This window comes from Mustela nivalis, assembly GCF_964662115.1.
Source record: "Mustela nivalis genome assembly, chromosome: 12".
NCBI lineage: Eukaryota > Metazoa > Chordata > Mammalia > Carnivora > Mustelidae > Mustela > Mustela nivalis.
In genome coordinates, this window is record NC_139031.1 from 56,496,974 (window position 1) to 56,511,824 (window position 14,851).

General features: G+C 36.0%; 1 long non-coding RNA gene across 1 annotated transcript in view; it reads left to right on the forward strand.

Moving 5' to 3' along the window:
* LOC309845775 overlaps nt 1-14,645 on the forward strand; it is a 40,478-nt gene extending 25,833 nt beyond the window's left edge. Inside the window, exon 3 of the long non-coding RNA XR_014301507.1 lies at nt 14,569-14,645. This is a non-coding gene — a long non-coding RNA (uncharacterized lncRNA). The remainder of the gene's footprint in view (nt 1-14,568) is intronic.
* Nucleotides 14,646-14,851: the final 206 nt, after the last annotated feature.

Here is a 14,851-nt window from a genome sequence, read left to right on the forward strand (position 1 = left end):
TCTGAATATTTCATGCCAGTCCCTTCTGGTCTGCCAGGTCGCTGTGGATAAGTCTGCTGCCAATCTAATATTTTTACCATTGTACATTAGAGACTTCTTGTCCCAGGCTGCTTTCAGGATTTTTCTCTTTCTTGCTAAGACTTGTAAATTTTATTATTAGATGACGAGGTGTGGATCTATTCTTATTAATTTTGAGGGGGATTCTCTGCACCTCCTGGATTTTGATGCTTGTTCCCTTTGCCATATTAGGGAAATTCTCTCCAATAATTCTCTTCAATATACCTTCTGCTCCCCTCTTTCTTTCTTTCTTCTGGAATTTCAATTATTCTAATGTTGTTTCGTCCTATGGTATCACTTATCTCTCAAATTCTCCCCTCGTGGTCCAGTAGTTATTTGTCGCTCTTTTGCTCAGCTTCTTTATTCTCTATCATTTGGTCTTCTATATTGCTAATTCTCTCTTATGCCTCATTTATCCTAGCAGTTTGAGCCTCCATTTTTTATTGCACCTCATTAATAGCTTTTTTTTAATTTTGGTTAGATTTTAGTTCTTTTATTTCTCCAGAAAGGGCTTTTATCTCTCCAGAGAGGGTTTCTCTAATATCTTCCATGCCTTTTTCAAGCCCGGCTAGCACCTTAAAAATCATCATTCTGAGCTCTAAATTTGACATATTACCAGTGTCCATATTGATTAGTTCCCTAGCCTTTGGTACTGCCGCTTGTTCTTTTTTTTGTGGTGAGTTTTTCCACTTTGTAATTTTATCCAGATAAGAATATATTAAGGAGTGAATAAAATACTAAAAGGGTGGAAAGACCCCAGGAAAATGTGCTTTAACCAAATCAGAAGAGACCCCAAATTGTGGGAGGAAGAAAGAGGGTAAAAAGAAGTTCAGAAAAAAAAAAAATTTTAAAAAGAAAACAAAAGAAAAATATAAAAAATAAAAATATATCTATTAGACTGGAGATTTGATCAGAGTCACCCACTTAATTTGGGGAGTATTTTGGTCTCTTAGAAGAAACTACCTCCCAAAATTTTTAAGAATGAAAAACATATATAAGGTTAAACACAGGGACGCCTGGGTGGCTCAGTTGGTTAAGGTTAAACACAATAAAGGTATGGAATATGACTGTAAAGATGAAAAAAAAATTTTTTTAATTTCTAAAAAAGGAGTTGATAAGATAAGTTGGTTGGGAGAATAAAGAAAAAGAAAGTGGAGAGACTTTGCTCAGGCTGAAGACTAGAACAAAGCCCTGTGCTAGATTTAGGGTGTATTTTGATCTATTAGAAGAAGTTGTACCCCAAATTTTTTTAGAAGAAAAAACACTATGTGTATATGTGATTTTGAACAGACATTGGAGTTTGGGGAAGTCAAGGTGGCTGGAATTTGTGGGTCAGAATAAGAAAGAAAAGGGAGCTGTGCAAAGGGAGAGTTTTTTCTTTAGAAAGGAACACACCACTACTCTAAAACTTAGAGGGCAATTCAAAGGACATAGAGCATGTTGATTAAATTAGAAGTAGGTATAAAAACTCAAGTTAACATACTCCCAGAATTCAGGTATATAATGAAGCTACAATAATCAAGATATCATGGTATTGGTATTGAGGATGACCTAATAGGTCAGTGAAACAGTAGAGGGAGTCCAGATGCACATATATGAACAGTTAATGTTTGTCAACGGGTTTAGATAAGTTAAAAGTTGAACGACAGACTTTTCAACAACAAATGCTGAAACAACTGAATATGCATGCAGAAAGCAAAAACAAAAACACCTGAACCATTACTTCACCCTTCAAAAAGAATAGAACCTAGATGAGAGCTAAAACTCTACAACATCTGAAAACATAATAGAAAATCATAACCTGATGTTAGGCAAAGATTTCTTAGGCTATGCAAAGCCAATCTATTAAAAAGTATCACCAAAGAATATCAAATTGAAAGTTTTTACTTTTAGAAGAAAATTATTTTAAATAATGAAAAGATAAGCCACAAGCCAGAAAAATATTTTCAATACCATGATCTGATAAATGTCTTAAATCTAGAATAGATAAATAACATATAACAATAAGACAAAATAAAACATTATAATGGACTGAGGGTTTGAATAGACATTTCACTGAAGGGCTAAAATAACAAGTCCCAGAAAAGATACTCTACATCATAGGGCATTAGGGATATGAAAATTAAAATCGCAATGAAACGTTAGTAACCATCCACTGTTATAGTGTCATATCTAAGACATATTTGCCTAATCCTATGTCATAAAGCTTTTCTTCTGTTTCCTTTTCCTAATGCTGTATTTTTGGGTCCACATCCAGGTCTGTGATCCATATAGTATTAATTCATATATATGAGGCAACATACAGAATGACATTTACATTTTGCATAATGATAACCAATTATTCCAGCACTACTTGTGTTTCCTTTCCCCATTGCCTTGCTTTTGCATTTTTGCCAAAAATCGGTTGTCCCTCTATGTGTGGTTCTACTTCTGGACTCCCTATTATTTTTAGTTAATCTACTTGCTTATTTTGATGCCAGTGCTGTACTGTCTTGATTAGTAAAAATTTAATAAGCCTTGAAATCAAGTGTTAGTCCTCCAACTATTTCATTCTCTTCAAAAGTTGTTATGGATATTGTAGATCATTTCTATATAAAGTTTTAATCAGTTTGACACTTTTTATAAAAATAGGCTCCTGAGATTTTGGTGGTAACTTTTTTGGATCTATAAATTAATGTGAGGAGAATTTACATATCACAGTATGAGTTCTCCAACCCCTGTTCAGTGTAGGTCTCTTCATTTTCTTAGGTCTTCTTTGATTGAATCCAGTCTATTATATAGGTTTTGTACAGGGAGAGTACATCTTTGGTCAGACTTATCTTCAATCTTTTCATATCCTCTTGGTGTATATGGAGAATCATCAGTCTAAACATCTACACTAAATTTTGTTGGAGGGTTTATCTTGTTTCTGCAGGTGGTCACAACTGCAAAGATGTGACCACTTTCTTCAGATAAAACATTAAAAAGAATATCACCTTTCTAGCTCAAGTGAAAAAACCTTAAGAAAGGATTTTAATTTATCTGGCTGCTGCTTCTTCTTCTTCTTCTTCTTCTTCTTCTTCTTCTTCTTCTTCTTCTTCTTCTTTAAAGATTTATTGATTGATTGATTGATTTGACAAAGAGAGAGAGAGAGCACAAGCAGTGGTAGCAGGAGAGGAAGAAGCAGGCTCCCTGCTGAGCAGGGAGCCTGATACTGGTCTCCATCCCAGGATATGGATCATGAGCTGAATGGGAGGCAGACACCACCCAGACACCCTTGCCTGGCTTCTCTTATATATGTGACTCTGACTTTATCTGTCAGCAGAGCTTTGTCAGTAAAACAGAAGATAATAGTGGCTTTATAATAGTGGCTTAAATAGTTGGAGGATTATTTTTCCTCCAATAACAAAACTAAGGCAAACAGGCAATAGACAGCAAAGGGACTCAAAACCCAAGCTCTTTCCATTTTTCTGTTCTGACATCTTTCTTGTTGGCTTATGTCCTCATACTCACTGCATTATGGTTACTGAATGGATACTGCATCTTCAGGTAATACATCTGACTATTGGCTAGAAGAGAGCAAACTGGCAAAAGGGCAGCCAACTGTGTCTCTTCATTCTTATCAGGGAAGCAAAATATATCCCAGAAGTACTATTCAGCAATCATATCTCATTGACCAGAAAAGGGCCACAGGGTCACTCTTAGCCTCATGAGATCTGGGAAATGGATTATTTTATCTTTTCCAACCTCTGACAGAGGAGGGGAAAGACTATATTTGAGCATTGGAGAAAACAAGCTATAATGTCTGCTGCACTGACAAACACTATGCCTGCAAGGTAGAAATGCATTCTTATTCCAGCCTGGGTTATGAACCTCTCTGCAGTGAGGGGAGGACAGAGTCTGTTTTCACATGGAAAGTTCAGGGTATGACGAGGTTGACAGAAATAATGGTTATCAATTATATACCAAGATCTGTGGAATTTCTTGGGATAATGCAATTGGGTTGAATTCTCCAGGGCATTCTCTTTTTTATTAAATTGGATTAGAAGCAGAATTTAGATGCACACATCTTGACCACTTCTAAGGCCTTGTATGATTTATCTAGAGAAGAAACACTCTATATGAGAAAAAATAAAAGCATATGTCTGAAGCCAGAATCCTGCATTCAAATTTGTGATAGTCACTAAATTACTCAACACTTAACAGCCTCAGTTTCCACATCTATAAAATGGAGATAACTATTCTGTATGGCCTTAATATTGGGGGGAGATTAAATAAGATAACTTATATACAGCATCCAGTTTCTATTTGGCACTTAAAAATGTCCATTCTCTTCCCTATTCTTCTTTCCTCTATTTTTCCCTTTTATTTCTTCTGATTAGATTTAAAGCATCTCTGAAGCTCCTCTTTGTGCTATTCCCCAAAGATTCCTTAAATGCCAAGTGAGGTCCAAATTTTGAGAAGTTTGCATAATATTTGTAAAAGAGCCATGGAAACATATATGTCTGGCCAAATGACCCTAAGCTTTCCAGGTCTAACCAGATGATAATGTTGGGAAGCCCTCTCCGCCTGGCTGTGTTCAGGGCATGAACTTCCCTCCTGATTCTGAGATCGATCTGCAGACAGTACAGGTCAATTCCATCATATTCCTTGGGGAAAGCGTCCCCCGCTCTTCTAGGCAATTCATACATTTTCTCTGTCCCCACGTTAACACACATCTCCTGTGGTAGTCCTCACAGCAGTTCTAATCTTGCATCTGTAAGGGTGTTCTTGAATTTAAATATGTATCTCTGAAGGAAGGGACAGTATTTTCTTCTGTTCACTACTGTATCCTAAGTGCCTAGACTAGAGAGAGAGATGGAAAACATTCCAGAAGGAATCAGCACCTTTCCTGAGTTATCCCCCAAACACATCTTCAATCCCTTCCCTTTCCACAATTTATCAACACTTACTTGGATTCTAGGACTTAGGATGCTGCTTTTTTGCCCAAGAGAGTATGTTATGTTTCTCTGTCACTAACAGCTTAAGGTCTTTTGGCCAATATTTCACTCCCTAATTTATTTATTCACTTGCTGAAATAGTTTTATGGAAGAAAATAGTCCGTGCAGCTCTCATTTTTATTTTCATAAATGACAGGACCCATTTGCAGAAACTGGGGATTGAGATAAAATGCTCTAAAAATGCATTTCCACTCAAGCTGGCAGGACTAGTACAATATGCAGCTGAATGGACATTTCCTGTCCTACAGCCACAGAAGAGTAGGAATGCAAGTTCATGATTGTGTGTTGGGGCCTCAGATTCAGAGTTTAGCTTATTTGAGAGCTGTTTCTTCACTGTCTACCACCTCCTATTTGGAAACCCATTTGACTTTTTCCATTAGTGTTTTTCTTCTTTTTGAAGTGTTATAATTCAGCCTCAGTGTGTGGTCTGGCTTCATTCTCACAAGAGCAGAGGCTGGAAGACCTGAGCCAAGCTGTGGTGGGCCAATGATACAAATTGCCTCTATTTTCCATTTTAACAACAATTGTTTTGACTTTAACAACTCTGAGGCTGGAACTTTCCTTGGGGGGTGGGGGGATGAAGAGTGGAATTTTGAATATCCATGAATTTAAAAAACAAATAAAAATAAAGGGATAAATCTATGAGAAATAGCCCACAAGAAGAAAATCTTGAATTAAAAAACAACAACAACAACAAAAAATGCTTCTTTGTGATTTGTCAGGAGTCACCAAATTGGTACGAGCTACAACTTTGCCACCACAAACCCCCATTCTCTGTTTCATAGTGTATTATGCTTCCTTTAAGATCCTAATTTGGGCTTGAATCCACGGGTTTCCATAAGTCAGCCACTCCTGAACTTGAACCAACTCTTAACCTCACTTTTTAAATAAATTTATGGGGGATGTGTCCACATTTAATATCGAATGCTGTATTCATTGCCTTTCTGGTTACCCATAATTGGATGATTACAGAAGAGCAATCTGTTATAGAGGGCAGACTGTGATGCTTCTCTCACTATGATGAAATTTATGTTCATGACATAAACTATGTAATAGATTAAACAGTACATGCCGGAACAAACACGTGGCTATGAACTAAAATCCAATATGACACTCTCAAATAAATGTTGAAACATTAGGCAAACCATTTGTTTTACTACCTCAACTTTTAAAGTCTGCTAAATGGGATAATGATTCCTGTCTCCACCTATATTGAAGCCTTAAAGAGTTCTTGTCTATAATGTAAGTCTAAAGTCATCTGGTTCCCAGATGCACTCATTTTTAGGATAAGATCAGATATAGTTAATCAGCTTTATTCATTATCTACTGTGTAGCTCAATATTCAACTTGTTTTAAATTCAGGAGTTTTAAAGCACTATCATTTATCCTATCATTTTGTAAGAACAGTTTGTTCACAACTCACATTCCCTCTATTTTTATTAATTATAACCACAAATTTTGAGGTTGTGTCTTCTTCTTATATAGTTGATATATTACTTTGTCCCTCAGGATCTGAACCAATGCTTTCAATTCAATCGGAACATACACATTGTATTACAATTTTTTTCAACTATTATTGTCAGTGTTCACTCCACTTGGTCATTTCTTTACATATTTATTCAGTTATATACATAAGCCTTAGAGATAACCCCAAAAAAGAAACTCAAAGTGCCTTCTCTGAGTAGTTTACATTTAGCTTGGAGTAGGTAAAGTCACAGGGAAAAACAAAAGAAAATATTGCTTAGGGCATGAAAAGATAAATAATGATCTCTCTAAGGAGATAACATTTGGAGAATGATCTAAAATACGTGAAAAGGTGGTTTGAAGGAAGAGCATTGTAGGCAGAGGGAAGAGTAAGGTTGAAGGCTAACAGGGTGGGGAGGAACCAGAGAATTGACCTAGAATTAGGCAAGGCCCCACGTGCCTCATGGCCCATATCTTTAGGATTTTATGCAGAGTGTGACACCATGAAAGCACTATAGTAAAGGAATGGTGTTAGTTTTAACACTATAATGTCCTGCTTCTTTGAAAGAACCAGGAAAAGAAAATCAATAAGTATATATTGAAGGTTTTCTTTGTGCAGGATTAAACTCCATTTGTGAGGAAATTTTCAAGAATACAATTAGAAGCCTGGTCTTCAGAATCTGCCAGTGTGTTAGAGCAGATGATCACGAACAGATAAAAAGATGGGGGTGGGGGTACCTGGGTGGCTCAGTAGGTTAAAGCCTCTACTTTCAGCTCAGGTCATGATCCCAGGGTCCTGGGATAGAGCCCCACATCGGGCTCTCTGCTCATCAGGGAGCCTGCTTCTGCCTCTCTCTCTGCCTGCTTCTCTGTCTATTCGTGATTTCTCTATCAAATAAATAAAATAAAATAAAGTAAAAAAGATGGGGGTGCTGCCATTGGATGAAGGTAATTAAAAGGCACAAACTTCAAGTTATAAGATAAATAAGAACTAGGGATGTGTGTGCAACATGATGACTATAGTTAACACCGCTGTGTGGTTTATAGGCAACCTAAAAGAGTAGATCCTAGATCCTTTGGTTTTGTTTCTTGGAATTTTTTTGGACCGGATGAGGTGATAGATGTTAACTAAACTTATTGTGGTAATCATTTCACAATATATGAAAGTCAAACCATTATGCTGTACATTCTAAACTTATACAGCTCTATATGTCACGTATCTTTTTTTTAAAGGATTTTATATATTTATTTGAAAGACAGAGAGAGTGATCAGGAAGGAGCAGGAGTGGGAGGAGGGACAGAAGAAGAGGGAGATGCAGAGTCCCTGCTGAGCAGGGAGCCCAGGCAGGGCTCCATGCCAGGGGCCAATCCCAGGAGTCCCAGGATCATGACCTAAGCCAAAGGCAGATGCTCAACCCACTGAGCAGCTCAGGAGTCCCTGATAATAAAACTGGAAAAAGTGTTTTACATCAGGAGACCGCAAATGTCAAATTAGTGGAATGCAAACCCACACTTCTTCTCCTTACAGGAGATAGAAGGGTCACAGGTAAGGCACATGTAGGACAGCAGAAGATTGCAACAGGCTATGTGCAAAGTATTTGAAAATAGACACATCAGTAAAGGAAAGAATAGTAAGAAGACGTTGGCTGGAGAAAGAAGGCTTGAATGGGGACTTGAACAACCAGCAGACATCAAAGAGAGAGGGAGAAGAAGAAGATACAACAGAATTTAGTATGTAGGACTCATAGGGCATTGAGGATTCTGGACAAATACGATAGAAGAAAGGAATGTTCTTGGGAGCTACAGGACATGATTGGACAGGCAGAAATTTTGCCTTCCAAGCCAAGCAGAGAATTTTAAATTTATTGATGAAGATACTGTCAGAATTTGCTCAGTGGAGTAATGAAAACTATGTGTGAGGAAGACTAGAGCTGCAGGGATATTGAAGGAAGGTTAAAAAAAAATGAAAGAAAGTTTGAAGTAATGTAACCCAATCTTTATATTTTACATATGTAAAAACAGGAGCCCAAGAAGTGAACTTATTTTTTCAGGGTTTTATGGCCTGTGAGGATCAAGGAAGGGAAGAGAGAGGGATGTGAGTAGGTGGCTGAAACTCAAGACAGGACAAATTTACACAGTTATGGCAGTACAATGACCAAAAGGGAATGGTTTAAATGGGTGTAGAATAAAATATTGGGAAGTTATTTGCATTTTGCAGAAAGATATTTTCACTTTTTTATTGAAGTATAACTTGCATAAAGTAAAGTATACTTTTGAAATGCGCAGCTTACTACATTTTTACAAAGGAAACATACTTATGTAACTAATAACCAGATGCAAAAATAGGACATATAGAAGATACAGAACATCTGAAAAGCCTCTCTCCTAACAGTCTACCAATTAAAATGCCTTTAAATGTTCACCAATATCCTCACTTCTATCAACTAGACTCAACTTGCCAGTTTGAACTTTAAATAAAGTTATACAATATAGGTATTGTTTATTATGTATTTTATTTTAAATTCCAGTAGGGTTAATATACAATGTTATATAGTTTCAGGTGTACAATACAGTGATTCAGCACTTCCAGACAACACCCAGTGTTCTTTGTGATATGTGCACTCCTTAGTCCCCATCACCTAATACAGATGTTCTTTTATGTCTGGGTTCTTTGAATCATCTATCAGTGAGGTTCACCTAGTGGCTGCATAGAGCAGTGGAGTTCTTTATTATTACATATATCATCCTATCGTACAAAGGTATAAATAGTATTATTTTTGAGATTTGTGTCTGATTTTCTATTGTGACTAATACTGCCATGAATATTCTCACACCTTGAATGTGTTTCTCTTGATTACATAGCTAAGAGTGGGATTGTTGGGTCATAAAGTGTGATGCACAAAGATTTATAGATAGTGTCAGTTTACCAAAATAGGTATAAAAAGGTATATTACCACTAGTGGTTTACAGGGATCCAGCATCCCTCAAGCTCACCACTTGATGTTGTCTTATTGTGATTTTCATTGTATTTCTCTGATTGCTAATAAGGTTGAGCACCTTTGGACAGGTGGATTGGACATCTGAATATCCTCTTTTTTGAAATTCCTGTTCAGGCTCTTGATTATTAAAATTAAATGTCTATCTTTTCCTTACTGCTTTTAGATGTTTTTCATATATTATAGATACATGTGTTTTGCCAAATATACATATTGCTAGTGTGTTCTCAGACTTTATGGCTTGTCTTTTTACTATTTTTTTTAAGATTTTTTTTTTTTTTCAAGTAATCTCCACATCTAACACGGGGCTTGAACTTGCAACCCCATGATCAAGAGTCATATGCTCTACTGACTGAGCCAGCCAGGCACCCCATCTTTTTATACTTTTAATGAGATGTTTTTGATTAACAAATTTCTCTTAATTGTAAGAAAATGAAACCTATTCCTCCATTTCTTTCTAGATAGTGTTTTTTTTTTTGTTGTTGTTGTTAAAAAAATACTTTAAAAAATGTTTTCTACCAAGTGGACATTTTGATATTTTTGATCTTATACAACCTTACCTTTTTTATCTTTTACATTAAGTCTGAAATCTTTTGGGACTGAATTTTGTGTATGAGGTCTTAAGAAGGAATAAATTACCACTTTTTCCATAAAAAATTTACTTGATCCAGTATTATTTACCAAAAGGACCATTCTTTATTTACTGAATTTTAGCAACAATTTTGCTGTTAATTACAGCAAAATATATGAATATATGTGAATGGGTTTGCTTCTGAATTCTATATTCTATTCTATTAAACTGTGTATCTACGTACCAATATCACATATTTTTCTTTATAGTAGTTTTATAAAAAAAAAAACTTGATGTAAGTCTTCCAAATATGATCTTTCTCAAGATTATCATGGTTCATATAAATTTAGCTTTAGCCTGTCAATTAAAAAAAAAGTCGGTAATTTCACTGAAGTTGTGTTGAAACTACAGATAAACTTAGAGAGAATTGTCATCTTAAGAATACTGAATCCTCAGGGCACCTGGGTGGCTCAGTGGGTTAAGCCTCTGCCTCCAGCTCAAGTCATAATCTCAGGGTCCTGGGATGGAGCCCTGCATCAGACTCTCTGCTCAGCAGGGAGCCTGCTTTCCCCTCTCTGCCTGCCTCTCTGCCTACTTGTGATCTCTGTCTGTCAAATAAATAAATAAAATCTTTAAAAAAAGAAAAAAATACTGAATCCTCTAGTCTATGGCCATAGTGGGTTTTTTTCCCCACTTATTAACAGTTTTCATTGATTTCTCTTATAGTATTTTATAGATTACTATGCAGAGCTATTATAATTTTCATTAGATTTATTCCTAGGTATTTGGTGATTCTCAAGCTATTATGAATTAATTTATCTTTCAACTTTTATTTTCTAAATGTAACAAGTAACTGTACAAAAGTAATTAATTCATATAGAACATATAATCAGCAATATTGTAAAATTTTATCTGCATATTTCTTAGATTTATATTTTCCCCATGCTTTTATTTATGATTCATTTTGAATACTATTCTACTAATCTATAATCCAATCACTCCTCCTGTCTTCCTCAGTTCTTATGTTGCCATTAAATTTGTTTTTTAATTCTTAATTTCAATGGTCTTAGCTTTACATCTGATTTCTGTTTTAAATGATGTTGCTATTTGGTGAACTTTTTCAAATTATCTGTTTTATTAAATATATTAATCTCAGTTATTTAAGAATTTGTTTTCTCTTTGTTCTGGTTATTTGATTGTTTTTTTTTATATATTTTGTTTTTAATTAATGCTGGAAAATATGTAGAAAACGATTGTGAAGGCTCTAGATATCATCCTGTGAAGAAGATTTAATGTGTTTGTTTTTCCAACCCAATTTAAGGGTAAGCAGATTACTTTCATCCAAGCAAAACTGGTCTATTTTTAATTGGTTCTTACTCCTTGTATGCAATGCTTACAGGAATCTCAATGTAAAATAAACCTAAGTGTTTGAGTGGAATCATTCTTATTTGGGGAGCTGAACACTGCTTTTTGTCCCTCTAGCATCATGGGGTTTTCAAACTCTCTGCTAAGCTATTTAGCTTCCAAGCAGAGTTTTGGAGTTTCTCTGTCTCAGTGGATCCTTAGAGTAGAAATTATATGTGACTGTCAGAGTCACTTTCCTGAAGTCTCTTGATTGGCAGGTCCCTCAAATTATGCCTTTTCTAATAATGCTGAAGTCCAATTTTTTGTCTTCCAACAGTTTCTAAGTTGCTGCTTCGTGATATGTTTCTATGTTCAGGGATAGGAATTGGCAATTGAGGTTGAAAAGTGGAGACAAATGGAGGGTTCATTTCAATGCACTTCTTTCTTTTCAGGAATTTAATTCCTGGATTTCTTGCTGCCTTAGTTATTGAAGAATAATTTTAAACATTTGTTCCTTTTTATTTTATTTCATTTCATTTTGCTTAGCTTTAATAACTGATCTCAGAGGGATATTTTATCTAATACAATTAGTGCATCACAGCAGGAATCTCCAAGTTATAAATACAGTTTCAAATATGAAAAATGATATTAAAGAAAAAACTGAAAAAGGAAAATTCTTCTTTCCATTATTGTTCTATTTTAGGTTTGAATTTTGGGGGTTTTGTTTGTGTTGCGTATTTATTATAATTTTTCAATCCAATATATGGCATTTAAGAAACTTTATAATCAGACTCTAGAACAGCTTCTCCAATATCATCTCCTACGATATCTCTAAACCAAGCGAACTTCTTAAGGTTTCAAAAATATTTCATGCATTCTGACTGGTGTGAGGTGATATCTCATTGTGGTTTTGATTTGTATTTCCCTGATGCCGAGTGATATGGAGCACTTTTTCATGTGTCTGTTGGCCATCTGGATGTCTTCTTTGCAGAAATGTCTGTTCATGTCCTCTGCCCATTTCTTGATTGGATTATTTGTTCTTTGGGTGTTGAGTTTGCTAAGTTCTTTATAGATTCTGGACACTAGTCCTTTATCTGATATGTCGTTTGCAAATATCTTCTCCCATTCTGTCAGTTGTCTTTTGATTTTGTTAACTGTTTCCTTTGCTGTGCAAAAGCTTTTGATCTTGATGAAATCCCAATAGTTCATTTTTTTCCTTGCTTCCCTTGCCTTTTGCGTTGTTCCTAGGAAGATGTTGCTGCGGCTGAGGTAGAAGAGGTTGCTGCCTGTGTTCTCCTCAAGGATTTTGATGGATTCCTTTCGCACATTGAGGTCCTTCATCCATTTTGAGTCTATTTTTGTGTGTGGTGTAAGGAAATGATCCAATTTCATTTTTCTGCATGTGGCTGTCCAATTTTCCCAGCACCATTTATTGAAGAGGCTGTCTTTTTTCCATTGGACATTCTTTCCTGCTTCAACAAGTCAGGAAATGACAGATGCTGGCGAGGATGCGGAGAAAGGGGAACCCTCCTACACTGTTGGTGGGAATGCAAGCTGGTGCAACCTCTCTGGAAAACAGCATGGAGGTTCCTCAAAATGTTGAAAATAGAACTGCCCTATGACCCAGCAATTGCACTATTGGGTATTTACCCTAAAGATACAAACGTAGTGATCCAAAGGGGCACGTGTACTCGAATGTTTATAGCAGCAATGTCCACAATAGCCAAACTATGGAAAGAACCTAGATGTGTTTTGGTGAGTGCTGTGAAGTGTGTAAACCTGGTGATTCACAGACCTGTACCCCTGGGGATAAAAATATATGTTTATAAAAAATAAAAAATTATATTAAAAAAAATATTTCATGCATTTCCTTGTATTTACATTTTTGTATGCTATTTTATATGCCCCAAACTAAGCTTCTCAACTGGTACATCTGGAATATTTTTATGTGGCCAGGGGATTAAAGGCGTGATAAGATTTGAATCCCTTCAACTCACAAGGTAGCTGGTCAGACTCAAAAATGGCCAGAGCACTCAGGGAAGTTGCCTCCAGCTGAGAATTACTTCCTCATTTCCCATAGCTTGCTATAAAAATAGTATATGTGCTATGATATGACAAATTTGGAAGCAGTGGCCAGGAATATTTCCCTCCACAGTCTTCCACATTCTCATGTACAATTAATTTTTGTTCCGTGAAATGTTTTGCTCACTATTTAAGGCCCTGCACAAGTGTAATCTCCTTTCCACTCACTTTATTCATTTCTATAACAACATAATGTTGTAATTTTGTGGCTTTTGATATTGTACCAAATGTATGGGTTTTGAAGTTAGAAAAACTAAATCTGAATCCTACATGAGGTCTTGTGGTCATTGCTAAGTTTTCTTTGAGTGTCAGTTGTCACATTTGTAAAATGAGGGAAATGCCTACCTACCTCATTATTTTAAAAATACTTACTGAATTCCCATTTTATGCTAACCACTGAGTTGGTCATTAGATTAAGAGATAGAATGTCCATGAATGCATATAGCAGTAGCACAGGAAATATCTTTTAATTGCTGAATTTTAAATTTTACTTTTCATTATTTTAAGATCAATAAATTAGATTGACAGATGTTGGCAAAGGACTAGCACCAATTCATTGAGGTTCCAAATTTTAGAGCCTGAGTAAATACACAAATTGTACCCTACAGCAGTCGGTCCTCTAACCTCTTATTGTTCCACAGGTAAATTCTAAACAGTCTTCTTTGAAAGTCTGTTTGAAAGACTTCTTTTATTTATGAGATTCATGAATTTGCATAGAGAATCGTGGAAATAATATGTATTTTGGGTTTGCTTCCCAGCTCATGGTTTCCTTTCTTGCAGTGACTCCTTTGTTGAACCCAATAAGTTGTCAAGAATGTAGACACTAAATTAGTCAAACCTGGCTTTAATTCCCACCTCTACCATTTACTAGGTGTTCATTTCATATTTCTAGTATGTTCATTGATCAGATACCCAGTCTAAGTTCCAGCTTCATCACTGTAAAGACCGATGTAATAATTGCATATGAGTTATAGGATTTTGTGTGGGTAGGAGGGGATTCTACAGAAGGCTGTCATGGCATGGCACACAGTAAGTGCTCAATAACCACTGGATATTGTTCTTTTCCCAAACTTAGGCTCCCTTCCAAGAGTCTCAATGCATTCGCCAAGGAGCAATTTCACTCTATTTCCTTCTTCCACCACCATTTTCCAGAGTCCTCAATCCCAGGTGAGAGTGTTGGAAAAGTTTTGCTTTCTGAAATGTATTTGGGCAGGCCAGTTATTCCACATAAATCAAGTACCCCCTTGAGGTTCCCCAGTTTTTAAAAGCATGGGAATGTGGGTTGTCTTGGCTTCACTGCCTTTGTCCGGTGTGTAGGATGTCCTGGCAGTCCATCCACTTGAGCTTGAAATTTGGCC